This window comes from Notamacropus eugenii, chromosome 3, assembly GCF_028372415.1.
Source record: "Notamacropus eugenii isolate mMacEug1 chromosome 3, mMacEug1.pri_v2, whole genome shotgun sequence".
In the NCBI taxonomy this organism is placed as follows: domain Eukaryota; kingdom Metazoa; phylum Chordata; class Mammalia; order Diprotodontia; family Macropodidae; genus Notamacropus; species Notamacropus eugenii.
Window position 1 is genome coordinate 49,300,682 of NC_092874.1, and position 15,508 is coordinate 49,316,189.

A 15,508-nucleotide genomic window follows, 5' to 3' on the forward strand; every position below is an offset into this window, starting at 1 on the left:
AGAAGTCTTCCTTGATTCCCCTAATTTGTTTGTGTTCTCCTCTTCCCAAAATCATGTCATATTTATCAAGCTGCTTAAATGTTTCACTAACCATAAGAATGGAAGAGGAGGGGGAGAGAAACAAGAACTTTCCTAAGACATCGTTAGTAAAATAATTCAAAAATATTTTCCCTACGAATGCACCCTCCAACGTAACCAAGAAAAATCAATGTTTGCTTCTTTTTAAGCTTATGTGAAATACAAAAATAAGTCACAGATATGTTAGTAGGACTTAGCATAGCACATATGTTCCAAAGGGCATAAACCTCCTGGTCCATATAAAAACAAATCAAATCTTCTATTTTTGCAACCAGTTCAGAATTCATGGAAAGAACAGTGACCTAGGAAGCAAAGGTTCTAAGTGGACAGAGGGCTGCCCTCAGAGTTTGGAAGACCTGAGTTCAAAATATGTCCATGACGTATATTGGCTGTATGACCCTGTGCCCCCAGAAAACTCTATAAAACTATAAATTACAGGGCTGATGCAGATCTAGATGGGGAGAGGAAGTTTCCTATACCAAGAAAATCAAAGATCTAATTTTTTTTAAATGAGAGAATGGGGAGGGGAGGAATGACATCAGCCCTGCCAGTCTTACAGAGCTAGTCTGAGGATCCAATTAAGTAATAAGTCAGTCAGCCAGCATTAAGCCCTTATTATGTGCCTGACAAGACTTCACTAAGCATTAGAGATACAAAGAAAGGTAAAAAAATAAAAACCAACACTCCTATCCTTCATTTGGGCCTTCAATATAATAGAGACAATATGTAAATATCTAGGTACACAGAGAATATTCACAGTGTAGACGAAGGTAATCTGAAAGGGAGAGGCATTAGAAGCTGAGGGAGGAGGGGAGGGGAGAGAAAAGGTATAAAAGCCTCCTGCAGATGGGATTTGAGATGAGCGATGAGATGAGCACAGGGCAGCTAAGAGGCAGAGATGACAAGGTAGAGCCTTCCAGTCAAGGAGGAGAGCTGGTGCAAAGGCATGGAGGTGGGATATGGAGTGTTGTGTTTGAGGAACTACAAATAGGTCAATGTGTAGAGGGGAATAAGACTGGAAAGAGAGAGAGGCCAGATTGTGAAAAGTTTTAAATGCCAAAGGACTTCATATTTAATCCTGGAAGTGATAGGGAATCACTGGTGTTTACTGAACAAGGGAACTTGGTCACCACTTATACTTTAGATAAATCTCCTTGACAGCTAAATGGAGGATAACCGGAGTGGGGAAGAGACCTAAGGCAAAAAGACATGCTAGAAAACTGCTGCAGTAATCTAGGGACTGAATGGAGTTGTGCCTATGTGTGTAGAGAAAGAGGATTATACATACAAGATATTGGGAAAGTAGAAACAAACAAGATTTGTCAACAGAGTAGGTAGGGAGGATGAGAGGCTCCCAAGTGAGAAGTCCAGATAACACCAAGGGTGCAACCCTATGTCACTGGAAGAGTGGCAGTACCACGGACAGAACATGGGGAATTCAAAGAGAGAGAAATTTGGGCAGGAGGGGCAGAGATAGTGGATTCTGTTTTGGACCTTGTTAAGCTGAAGATATCTATGGGACATCTAGTTTGAAATATCCAAGAGGGAGTTGGAGATATGATACTGAAACTCATCAGACACTAGGACTAAATTCTTCATCTGGCAGTCATCCTACATAGAGATGATAATTGAATTTATGGGAGCTGCTGAGAACTATAAGACACAGTATAGAGAGAAAAGGGACGATATCCTGAGATAGCACCTAAAGGGATACTCGAGGTTAGCAGACATGTCTACGAAGGAGAAGTCAGGAGTAAGCAGTATCACAGAAACCTAGGGAGGACAGAGTATCCAGGAGAGGACAAGGTGCAAGAGAATTGAAAAAACCCAATAGATCTGGCCATTAAGAGATCACTGGAAACTTTGGGGAGAGCCATTTCAATTGCAAAAGTCAGATTACAGAGGGCTTGGGATCAAGTGAGAGGGAAATGGAGGAGCTGATCATAGATGCCTTTCTCAAGAGATTTAGCCAAAATGAAAGGGAAAATGCTTTTAAAAATATAAGATACATATTAAGAGAAGGGTAAAAAGGAGGTAACTTAATATAATGGAAAGTATCCTGGAGCCACACCTGAGTTTAAATCCTGTTGTGGAGGCACATTACATTCTAGTAGAGGCCCCTCCTTGGCAAACTTATGAGGCATTGCATGTGTTCAATCATTTTCAATCACATTGAATTCTTCCTGTCCACATTTGAGGTTTTCTTGGCAAAGATACTGAGTTGTTATTTCCTTCTCCAGGTCATTTTACAAATTAGGAAACTGAGGCAAACAGGGTTAAGTGACTTGCTCAAGGTTACACAATTGGTAAGTTTCTCTCTCCCAAGTATTCAGTGCCCCATGCTGGCACCTTACTCAGGTCTGACTGAAGCAACTTAACATCCCTAGGTCTCAATTTCCTCAGACATAGAATGAATTATGGACTACATGGTCTCTAAGGTTCCCCCTCAAGCTCCAGATCTAAGATCCTATGAATGTTTTTCATTTTTATCTTAGTATTCCAAAACCTGGTACATTATCTGGCATGCAGAAAACATTTAATTCTTGTCCTTAATTCTCTCATCTGTAAAATGGGTATACTACCTGGGGATAACAACACCCACAGAGTACTTGTGAAGCACAGTGGAAGATATGCTAGATTTGGACTCAGAGAACCTGGCTTCAACTCTTGACTCAGCTGCTTACTAGCTGTGTGACCTTGGATGAGTGAAGTAAGTTCTCTGGGCCTCAGTTTCCTTCTCTGTAAAATGAGGAGGTTTGATCCAATTATCTCTCAAAGCTTCCAGTTCTAAAGTTCTAATCCTAATTATCATCATCCATTTCCAAGCTGATCCACCAGATGGCAGCATAAGCTAACTCTTCTAGGTGAACCCTCTGCAAAGCAGGTTTTCAAATCTATTTCCTTTTCCACACATCTAAAGGATTTAACTGAACTGTACCAGATGTATAGTGGGCACTGGATAAATGCTGCACGGTTGACCAATCAATCAATAGATTACTCATAAAGTGTTATTAAGCATCTACTTTGCTCCAAGCACTATAGCTGGGTGCTGGGGATAAAGGAGAAAGAATGAAATGATCCTACTTGAAATGACTTTACAATCTAATGGCAGGAAGGGGAAAGGACAAATATGTATAAAAATATATTCATCGCAGATATAAAGCTGATACATATATGTATGTGCATGTGCATTTACGTATTTACACTTATACACCCACAAAGTAGTTAAATACAAGGGAATTTGGGAGGCAGGCAGGGGTCTGAGGGCAGAAGAAGGTGCCTAAGTCACATTTCAAAGAAGGAGAGGGACCTCTTGAAGTAGAGGCAAGAAAGAAATGTATTCCAGGCATGGGAGCCAGTCAGTGCAAGGACAAAGAAATAAGAGATGATCTGGTGAATGAAGAAAGACAGGCTGATTCCAAGAGTTTTAGAGGGAGAGAAACTTCCCAAAAGGCTGAAAAGGTAGTTGAAACCCAGGTTAGGTAGGTTAGTTTTCTGAAATACAACCATCCTTGATTTTGTTATTTAAATAACAGTTGCGACTTTTACTTTATAAAAGTTTAAAAAGTGGAATATCCTATAGTAACAGAGAATGTGAAAACTAAAAACAATGTAAAAAAAAACATTAAGGCTTTTTTTTTTCATCAAGTAATCACTATCCATAATGAAATTCTGTCTAATCTTAATATCTGTAACAATTGTACTCCAATAGAAAATAGTGGAGACACAGATCCTTCTTGGGGGCAGCTATTGCATAAAGTACCACACCTAAAGTGAGGAAGATTGATCTTGAATTCAGATCTGACCTCTGACACGTGCAAGCTGTGTGACTTTGGGCAAGTCACTTAACCCTATTTGCCTCAGTTTCCTCATCTGTAAAAGAAGCTGAAGAGGAAAATGGCAAACCACTCTAGTATCTTTGCCAAGAAAACCCCAGATGGGGTCATGAAGAGTCCAACAGGACTGAAACAAGTCAGCAACAGCAACAACAGCTAAAGTCCTTTTACTTTGCAGGAGGAATGCATTCTGAGAAACTACCATCACCCATCTTCCCAACTCCCAAACAGGATTTCGGAAGTCAGATCACCCCACACGAGAAAAGCCTCATCCAGACATAACAGGAAGAGAACAAACATGTGTACAGCTCCTACTATCTGCAAGGCCCTGGGCTAAGTGTTCTACATATGTCATTTCTTTTGATTTCCACAACAACCTTGGGAGTTGGGTCATACTATTATCTCCATTTCACAGCTGAAGAAACCAAGACAAACAAAGGTAAACTGACTTGCCCAAGGTCACATAGCTAGTAAATATGAGCGGGAGAGGGAGATGGAACTCCTGTCTCCCAGACTCTAGGCCCAGTGCTAGATACACTGAATCACCTAACCACCTAACATGAAAAAGGTATAGAGATACAGTTCTAATGAATGGCCACTACCGGGAATGCACCAGCACCCTCCTTCATGGGAGGGCAGGTCACTGTGTCCAAAGACTAACCATAACAACATACTATGAGAGACCTTGTGGATTTGCAGTTAGAGGTTCAAATCCTGACCCTGGTACGTACTAGCTAAATAGTGCCTTCATTTCCCACTGCTGGACATTTCTCTATCATGTCCCCAGGAACCCTTTCATCCTGCAACATCACATCAGACCTGGAACTCATGCCTTGTCAGGATCCTCTGTGTCTGAGATCCTTTTTGATTGGAGGGCAGAATGGAGATAACAACACACACACACACACACACACACACACACACACACACACACACACACACTGCCTTCCTCCCCTCCCTTTTCAGCTTCCTTTTGCATGTTTTCTTCCCCCTTAAGATTATAAACTCTTTGAGGGTAGGGACAATCTTTTGCCTTTCTTTACGTCAGCAGTAAATGTTTATTGACTCTGATCTTAGGCATATCCCTTTCCCTTTCCAGACCTTGGTTTGTTCACCTGTAAAATGGGAAAAATGAATCAAACTAGGTAAGTTTAAGTGACCCTTCTAGCTGTAAATCGATCAGCCTATGATTCTAAGTACCGAGTCTCTGGGAAATGGTTCCCATTTGGAAACAGAAAGCTCCTTACCAGGAGGGATTGTTTCCATGTTTGTATTTTCATTCCCAAGGCCTGGTATACAGTAAACATTTCATAAATGCATGTCGGTTGACTGAGGAAAGAGGAAATAGAAGCGAGGACAGGGATAAAAGTTCTAATCCCAGACCCCAATCCCTAGGAAAAAGAAGCAGAGGAGGGACCCTGGGAGTCCTGGAAGGGGTTCAAACTCGTTCCCACCACTACCCCAGGTCCAGCCAATAGTGCCACACTCATAGCTAACAGGAGGCTGAGGAGAACAGCTTAGGGTCTTTTTATCCTGCCCTGGGTCAAAGTAGTAATCCAGGCTCCAATGGGCTGGGTACCCTAAAGAGTTGTATCATGGCTAAGGTCACGGTCACGATGTCTAAGCGGCCGCAATGACTTGCAACTCTTTCTCCCCTCACCACTGGTCACAGCCCGGGTGGAGGCCCCTGCACACAGCCACAAACTCCTGCGGAGCTGAGAGTCCAAAGGAGAAGTTAGCAAGGAATTTAGGAAGGAACCAAAATGGAGTGCAGCCCTCGCCGATGCAGCCAGGGTAGCCGTCCTGTCCTCAGCAGCTCCGGCCGCTTTTCTAGGCCGGGGGAATGCATCGAGGTCCAGTAGAGCAGGTGCCAGCAGATGGCAGCAGGAGACCACGGGAGGATGCAGCAGCATGCCCACGCCTGCCTTGTCTCTACCTGTGGTCACGCAGCGTGCGCCGGGAGGACCACCTGCCTCATCTCCATCGCGCTGCTGCTCATTCGCAGCGGCAACCAGCAGTCGTGACGACAATAATGACGACATGAACCACAGCCGGCATTTACCGAGCGCTGAAAGCCTCTCAAAGAGCTTTACATCCATCCTTAATTCTGCGTTTCTTGGTTTATTCAACGGCTGCTGCCCCCACAATTGTTCTACACCAGAGATGGGGGGATGGGGGGCGGGAGGCAGAGAGGGAGAGATTGCTCCACCCATGATTGTTCCACACACGCATACACTCCCAGGGTTGTAGAAGCTGGCTCAGGTGGTAAAGATATCGATTTGAAGGCTTTCATTATTATTTTGTTGGCAATCAACCGTCCAAAAAATGCCATTTTGTGCGCGCATCAAACTTGGAGGTTAACACTGGAGACCGTGTGTGATCTGAGCCCACCGGCGGTGCACCTTACAATTTAGCAAAATCAGCTCGATAAACAATAGGTAAGCAACTCGTAGATCGAATTTCGTTAGCAGAGACCAACTGGTCAGTCCTGCATTCTTTCACCCTATGAGGGTTTGAGGTTGGAGTACTGTTTGTGTCTTGGTAGACTTTTCCTGATTCCAGGAATTAATTGTTTCTGAGGCATAATATTTTGAAAAGATTATGCTTTTGTCTTTAATATGTTTGTGGGTTAGAATGTTTAACTAAAAAATAATAATAATTTGGAAGAAGTCAAAGGAAGCAAGCCTCAGGGTAGCGATCTCGTGAAGCTTCCGCCTACATTCATTGTGCGGGCTGCTACTATCTCCAACAAAAGGCTTCTCTGGCTTTGGGACTGCCACTGGCTGGTGTCTGGTCTGCCTCACTGTGCTGCATTCAAATCTGCTGGAGAAAAGAGTTCAGAACAGCCATCTCCTCTTTGTTGTGGAAAAAAATGAAACTGATTAGAAAGACAGTACTACCGAGACGTTAAAAATGTGATTGACACTTCGATTACAGATCAAGCTGTCCTTAAAAGAAAATGAGGGGGGAATGGAGAGAGGGTGGTTAGAGACAGCACTGGGAATGATGTCCAGGGCTGGATTAGTTCAGTCAGGCATTAAACACTTATTAAATGCCAGACACCGTGTTAAACGGCAGGGATTAATTGCCAGTAAAGAATCATTATCCCTGTGATCTTTCCAAATATGAGAGTCTTAAAAAGGATTTTTTAAAAATCTTTTCGTAAAAATAAATAAATAAAATTCCTTCAGTTACTTTAAAAAAAAAAATCTTTTCATCACCTTGATTTCGAAGTCACTTTCATTTCACCATTTCACAAAATCCCAAGATCCCAGAAAGTCCTCCCGAACCCCAAGAGCCATCCTTTGTGACAAAGAAGGACAATGTAAATAACCAAATGTATCAACTAAGTCTGATGGCAATATTCCAAACCCACAGTCCCCCTTTTCCGTAAAGGGGAAGAGGTCCATTTCCTCCTCTCCTCTCTGGGGACAAACTTAATCATTATAATTAAACAGCATTCAGTTTCAATTTTATTGTTGTTGTTGTTGTTTCTATTTATATCATCATAGTCATTGTGTACTTTGTTTTCTGGTTCTTCATTTTGTATCAGTTCATTTATGTGTGACACCCTCTCTCAGCTGCTTCATCCAATTTGCACTCAATGGAACTGGGTTCCCAGAGGGCAGCTACTAGCTCAGGTTCTAGACTAGGGTACTCTTCAGAAGATTGCCTCTTCTATTATCGCCACTCTCTCCCTTATCATTTGTCTTTAACATAATTGGTCTGTAATATAATAATATTCTAGGGTGAGGACAAGCAGAGCCTCCACGAAGTACTTATGGAAGGATATAGACAACAGTCACAAAAGATAAGAAGACATGGGTAGATTACAATCTGTAATACTCCGTATGAATTTTTGGGGTAGATACTCGAAATTTGCGCATCCTACATTTTACTTTGTGCTGTCTCAATTCTGCTTTGCTCATGTAACACAGCACCATTTCTGATGTGGGCACATCATGCTGAGCGGTCCTGTGCCACTGTCTCCCATTTGGCACAGTCAAATCCAAAGTTCTTGAGAGAGACCTTGAGAGTGTCCTTGTATCGCTTCTTCTGACCACCATGTGATCGCCTGCCCCATGTGAATTCTCCATAAAATAGTATTTTTGGAAAGCGTGTATTTTGCATTCAAACAACATGGCCAGCCCATCAGAGTTGCACTCTCTGAAGCATAGTTTGAATGCTTGGCAGTTCACTCGAGCAAGGACTTCAGTGTCTGGTACCTTATCCTGCCAGGTGATCCTCAGAATCTTCCTAAGACAGTTCAAATGGAAGCGATTTGGTTTCTTGTCATGGCGCTGGCAAACCATCCATGTTTCACAGGCATACAACAATGAGGTCAGCACAACAGCTCTGTAGACCTTCAGTTTGGTAGTCAGTCTAATACCTCTTCTCTCCCAAACTTTTCTTCAGAGTCTCCCAAACACTGAGTTAGCTCTGGCAACGCATGCATCAACTTCATTGTCAATGTGCCCATCCCTGGATGGTACACTACTAAGGTAAGTGAACTTATCCACAGCATTCAAAACTTCTCCATTTGTTGTAATCAATGGTTTCAAGTATGGATGGTGTGCTGGTGGCTGATGGAGCACCTGTGTTTTCTTGGTGTTAATTGTTAGGCCAAAATGAGCACAGGCAGCAGAGAACTGATCCATACTTTGTTGCATCTCAGCTTCAGAGGCTGCATTGAGTGCACAATCATCTGCAAACAGGAAATCATGTACCAACACTTCCTCCACTTTGGTCTTGGCTTATAGCCTTTTCAAACTGAAGAACTTACCATCAGTATGGTGGTTGACCTTGATGTCGTGTTCATCCTCAGTGAAAGCATTTGACAACATGGCTGAAAACATCATGCTAAAAAGCATGGGAGCAAGCACACAGCCCTGTTTCACTCCACTGGTGACTGGGAAGGCACAAGAGCTTTGTCCACTATCCAAAACCCAGGCAAACATGCCAACATGAAATTGATGCGCCATACTGATGAACTTCTCTAGGCAACCAAATTTTGACATAATTTTCCATAAGCCCTCATGACTAACAATGTCACACATTGTGTACAGACCTCTGTTCTGCTCCTGACATTTATCATGGAGTTGTCGGGCAGCAAACACCATATTGACTGTTCCTTGGCCCTTTCTGAAGCCACACTGGTTCTCAGATAGATGACCATCTTCCAGGTGAAGGATCAGTCTATTAAGGAGGACTCTTGCAAGAATCTTGCCAGCAATGACTAAGAGAGAGACCCCCCTGTGATTGTCGCAGGAATATCTATTCCCTTTACCTTTATAGAGACAGACAATGGAGGCATCCTTGAACTCCTGGGGGATAACTTCCTCTTGCCATATAACCTGGAAAATCTCAGTCAGTTTTTGTAGGATCTTGTAGACCTTGTAGATCTCAGCTGGAATAGAACGAGCACCAGGGGTTTTGTCACATGAAAGGAGCCTAATGGCCCTCGAAACCTCTTCTTCTGTTGGAAGTTCAGCTAAGGAGGGATTGCCTTCAACCTGAGGTAAACAGTCAATGGCCTCAGCATTGATCGATGATAGTCTGTTGAGAATACAATGGAAGTGTTCAGCCCATCTCTCTAGGATCATGTCCTTATCACTAATCAATGTGGCTCCATCAGCACTGAGTGATTATTGGAAATACAAATACAAACAGAAATAAAAATTGTCTTTGCCTTCAAGGAGCTTTGCTGATAGGAGGAAGAAACACAGAAAAAAGAACTGAACAGGGGTGGGAGGAAGGAAAGGGATGAAGGTATCCAGGGTCAGAAGCATCGCTAGGCACAGAATGAAGAGTGACTAGTCTGACTTCTTCAAAATGGAAATTCTCGGAGGAAGTCACCAAAGAGAGAAAGGGGCTGGCATGGCAGATGGATATGGCAGGGTGAGGAGGTCTATCCAGTAATCTCTGTAATTATATTGATTGAAGACAGAGGCCCCAGAAGAGAAAGATAGATTTGGGAAGTCCAACAAGAGAACAATGTATACAGTCCTCACCGTTCAAATGAACACATCACCAAATGGCAGCCAAACTCAAATTAATTTCTATGGTCCTAAAAAACTGGATGAAACATTCGCCTCCTTTCTGTTGACACGTCAAAGATACAGTGGAAAGAGCATTGGTTCAGTCAGAGAATCGAGCTTCTGATGCTCACTGTCTTTGTGACTTTGAGCCTCGAGCCTCAGTTTCCTCATCTATAAATAAGGGCTTTGGAGAGGACGACCTTTGAGTTCCCTTCCAGTTCTCAATCTATGGTCCTTATGTTGTTGGTTTACTTACTTGTTTTTCTGCAGTTGTTAATTAAGGTAACCCAAGGGAAAGTTGCATGTGGTGGGGTTGGGGGTGGGGGGGTATGTTGGGAAATGATTGTAATGTAAAAAAACTTTTACAATAAAACCTTTCCAAATGTTTTATTTAATTTTAATTTATGAAATAAAACAAGCAAAATGTAGCGAATGGAAAAAAAAGATGATGAAGTTGCAAATCTAGTAAGTTCAACTTACTGTTCCCTTTAAATATATAACAAAGTATCTTTTTTCCTTTCTCCGCCCCACCCCCCAGCCCTAGAGAACTTTACCATGAGACACAAATATGTATATATATGTATATGTATATATATATATATATATGTAAAATCATTCTATACATACTTCTATTCATCAGTTCTTTCTCTGGATGCAGACAGCCTCTTCCTTCATCTGTCCCTTGTAGTTCACTTGGGTATTTATAATAATCAAAATGACTGATTCCCTCAAAGCTGTTCTTAAAACAATGTTGCTGTTACTGTATACGGTGTTTTCTTGGTTCTGCCCATTTCACTCTTCATTATTTCATGCAAGTCTATCCATTGTTTTTCTAAGATCAACAAGCTCATCTTTATAGCACAGTAGTATTCCACCACAATCATAAACCACAACTTGTTCAGCTATTCCCCAATTGATGGGAATTCCCTCAGTTTCCAGTTCCTTGCCGCCACAAAGACAGCTGCTATAAATATTTCAGAACATACAGGTTCTTTTCATCTTTGGAATGATCATCCAATCAGCTTTGGAAATAAACCTAGTAGTGGTATTGCTGGGTCAAAGTGTACAGGCAGTTTCAGAATTCCTTAGGCATAATTCCAGATTGTTTTCCAAAATGGTTGGATCAGTTCACAATTCCACCAGTAGGGTATTAGCGTACCAATTTTTCCTCACCCCCTCCAACATTTCTTCTGATGAAAAAATCCAAACAATTTATAGTCCTATGAAAAATGCTCTAAATCTGCATTGATTAGAGCAATGCAAATTAAAATAAAATATCTTTTTTTAAAACATGCAGAAAATGGGACTGGGACAGAATAACCCAGGTTCTCAACTCACACAAACAACAGTGTCCTTTAGGCTCTGATTTTCCCTCATCTGGACTACTGGAATAGCCTCCTAACTAACCTCCCTGCCTCAGGTCTCCTCTCATTCCAGTCCATCATCCACACAGCTGCCAAAATTACATTTCTACAATATATCTGACCATGCTACTGGCTTCCCAAGACGCACTGGTGACCACCCTGTTTGGCATTTCATGCCCTCCCTATTCTGTCTGGCCCCATTCTTCCTTCTCGGTTTTATTGCATGTTGCTTCCTTTCATATCCCCTGTGTTCCAGCCAAATAGGTCTGTTAGCTATTCCAGAAACTCAATATTCCATCTCCGGTCTCTGACTCTGCACAGGATATTCATCGTGCCTAAAATACATACCCTTCTCACTTCTGACTCCTGGAATCACTAACTTTCTTCTAGGCTTAGCCCAAGGGCCACCTCTTAGCCAAAGCTAATCCTGACCTCTTCAATTACTGATTCTCTTCCCTTACCCCCTCCTAAGTCTATTTTTATTTACTCTTTAAAATGTTGTATATGATTGATATATATATGTATATACATATATATCTTACATATTTATTGATTTGTATATATGTTGTTTCCAATAGAATGTAGGTTCAAAAAACTGTACATTCAATCATCAGAAGGACTTAGTGTTTAATGAGCATTCTGTTTTCAGGTCCCAAAGAGCTCCATTCTCCTAATACCAGTTTTTGTTTTTTTGCCTGGAGCCAATGGTCTGTGCTGTTTTGTCCCTCACTGAAGTGGGAAGATTCCACTAGAGGGGCAGAAAGGAGGTAACCCTCCTCAAACAGTCCAACGTGACCCCAGGTATCTGTCCCAGGTCTCCATCCCAGTCCCCCAGAGTAGTTGTGCCTGTCAACTTAGAGAAGTGATTTCTAGACTACCCTGGCCATGAACACTAGCTCTGAAATCAGAGGACTTAGTTTCAAACCCTATTTCTGGCACTTATGACCTGTGTGACCTTGGAAGAGATACAACTTCCCTAGGCCTCAGTGTAGTCATATGAAAAAATGCTCTAAATTATTATTGATTAAAGAAATGCAAGTTAAAACAACTCTTAGGCATCATCTCACACCTATCAGATTGGCTAAAATGATAGAAGGTAAAAATGACAAATGTTGAAGGGGATATGGAAAAATTGAGACAATAATATCCTATTGGTGGAACTGTGAACTGATCCAACTATTCTGGAGAGCAATCTGGAATTATGCTCAAAGAGTTATAAAACTGTATGCCTTTTGACCCAACAATACCACTATTAGGTCTGTTTCCCAAGGAGATCAGGGGAAAAAGAAAAGAACTACATGTTCTAAAATATTTATAGTAGCTCTCTTTGTAGTAGCAAGGAACTGGAAATTAAGAGGATGCCCATCAATGGGGAATGGCTAAACAGGTTTCAATATATAATTGCTATGGAATGTAACTGTGCTGTAAGAAATGATGAGCTCAATGCTCTTGAGAAAACATGAACAGACTTGGATGAAATAATGAAGAGTGAAATAAGCAGAACCAAGAGAACATTGTATACAGTAACAGCAATATTGTTCAAAGAGTAAATGGGAATGACTAAGCTATTCTGAGTATTCTAAATATTCAAATCAACTACAAAGAACCTATGAAGGAAGATGGTATCCACCTCCCGAGAAAAAAACTGATAAAAAGAAATATGTGTAGCATGATTTTACATATATATCATACATGTGTATATATATTATATATTACACGTAACATATATATACATATCTGTGTTATATGGAGGCATTCTTTAGTGCATGGTGAGGAAGGAGGGAAACAGTTCAAAATTTAAAATGTAACAAAAAAATTAAATTGAATTGAAAAAAGGAGAGGCAAACAAAAATAGTTATTTGTTCAAAGCTGTTCATAGTAGCAAAGTATGTCATTGTAAAAAGCTAAATCCTAAATGGCCAATGATAGGTGAGAAAATTCATGTAATGAGAAGCAGGACATTAAAGTAGTGGACCATTGACCTCAAAACCAAGAAAACCAAGATTCACATGTAATCCTGGATAACTCACAACCTCTCAGTTCCTTAAATAATGCTCTAAGAGCAAGTTTCAGAGTAGATGCTAATTTTTATTGGTAGAGAAAGTTCCTCAACAGAGATTCCTGTGCAGACTAATGAGAGGTGAGATAAAAGCAAATATGAATGTGATGGAATGCTACAATGCACAGTTAAGACAGTTAAACATAAAGAATCCAGATATCTAAAAAGAATTCTGTGAAATAACGTAAACTGAAAAGAAGAGAGAGGACAGAATAACTATGCTCAGATGAGTAAAAACAAGAATGAGAATGAATAGACAAAGAATCCTAATGGGAACTTGGAGAGACAAAAAACTGTTGAACTTTATACACTGAAATTAATTGAAATGTAAAGATTGACTAAGCAACCGTAAACTGGTTGAATTGATGTGAATTTTTAATAAAATACTTATATTTTTTTAAAGGGAGGAAAGGCAAGTTTGGAGTAAACACCAATTCAGAGAAAATACACAAAGAAATCCACAGAAAGCAGGGCAGAGATTAACAAAAGGATGCAAGTTCCAAAGCCTCTCTGAAGTCAGTACCAGAACGTTCATCAGGATGGGGGTTAACAGCTCATGCTTGGATAATCTTCAGCCTATGCCGGCTTTGAACTCTACCTGTCTATGCCTTCTAATTCCCACTGCAGCCTTGAGAGAGATACTCACACTTCAGGGTTTTATTTGCACTTGTTTATGTTCCTAAAAAACAATCCTCTGCTCATACGTTTAAAGGGACATTGTCAGCCATCCAGAGTGTATAGAGAAGTCTATTAAAAAGTCTATTAAAAATTAAAAATTTTCTCCTGCCCCTTTTTTCTATCCTAAGGCTGGTTTATTGACCTCTCTCTGCTCTTTCTCTCCCTCTGTATCAGTCTCTCTCAAACAGTCTCTCTGTTGGCTTTGAACAACAAATGAGTTGTCCTTGATCACTGTTGTTACCCAGTAGCTGGAGGGAATAAATGAATGCCCCACCATCTCTTCCTCACCATCTCTTTTCTTTCCCCTCATGGGATAATGCACACCCTATGGTCTGTCTTTGTCCTTTCTCTCTCACAACTCGTAGTTCAGTTATTTTTAACTCAAGTAAAATATTTCTCCTAAATCCCTCTCTCTGTTCTTTGCATATGGTGTTTAATAAATGTTTGTTGAACTGAATCAAACATAATCCAGATGCGTTAGAACATAAAATGTTTATAGAAAAATACTGTGAAATAAGGCTGGAAAGGTAATTTGGCACCCCCTTGCAGGAGACCTTGAGTGCTATACCAAGGAATATGTATTTTTATCCTATAGGGAAAAGGGAGGCACTTGTGGTTTTGAAGCAAAGAGTGATGATCAGGTCTGTGCTTTAGAAAGATTATTTTAGTAATTGGGGTATGGATTGGACTAGGAAGAGATTAGAGGCATAGAGGTCAATTAGGAGCCTAGAACAAGAGCCCAAGTAAGAAGAAACCCTGATTCTGGTGGTGGTTATATGATTTTTAAAAAGGGGACGGATAAGTGAGTTGACAGTACTTAAGAACTAATTGGATGAAGGAGATGAGGGAAAAGGGAGAGTCCAAAATTGCTGAGGTTTCGATGAAAAAAGAATACTAAAGTAGTCTGGCAGAAGCTAGAAACATCTCACACCCTGTAGCAAGATAAGCTCAAAATGGGTATATGATTCATACATACATAAAAAAGTGACAGCAAATCAGAACATGGAAGAAATTGCCTGTCAGATATATGGATATGGGAAGAAGAGTTCATAACCAAACTAAAAATAGAAAGGTTCATAGTAGGTCATGTGGATAATTTTCATCATATAAAATTTTGTTTCTGTACCAGCAAAACCAATGCTGCTAAAATTAGAAGAAAAGTAGAAACAGAAAGAAATCTTTGTAGCAAATTTCTCTGATAAAGATCTCAATTCTCAAATACATGGGAAACTTAGCCAAATGTATAAAAATAAGAACCCTTTTCCAATTGATACATGGTCAAAGTACATGAACAGGCAATCTTCAGAGGAAGAAATCCAAGCTATCCGTAGTCATATGAAAAAGTGCTGTAAATCAGTGATGTCAAACTCAAAAGCAAAGCAAAACAGGAGCCACTAAATCATACATACGGATTGCTGCAAACCACATATTTTCTCAGAAAATCACATATTAGCA

The 15,508-nt window shown here is 40.7% G+C and overlaps 2 long non-coding RNA genes across 16 annotated transcripts in view; one reads left to right on the forward strand and one right to left on the reverse strand.

Annotated features, from left to right (window-relative positions):
* The window catches only part of LOC140530917 (uncharacterized), a 1,083,438-nt gene that overhangs the window by 873,910 nt on the left and 194,020 nt on the right, over positions 1-15,508 (reverse strand). The window lies entirely within an intron of this gene.
* The window catches only part of LOC140530934 (uncharacterized), a 59,044-nt gene that overhangs the window by 17,419 nt on the left and 26,117 nt on the right, over positions 1-15,508 (forward strand). The window lies entirely within an intron of this gene.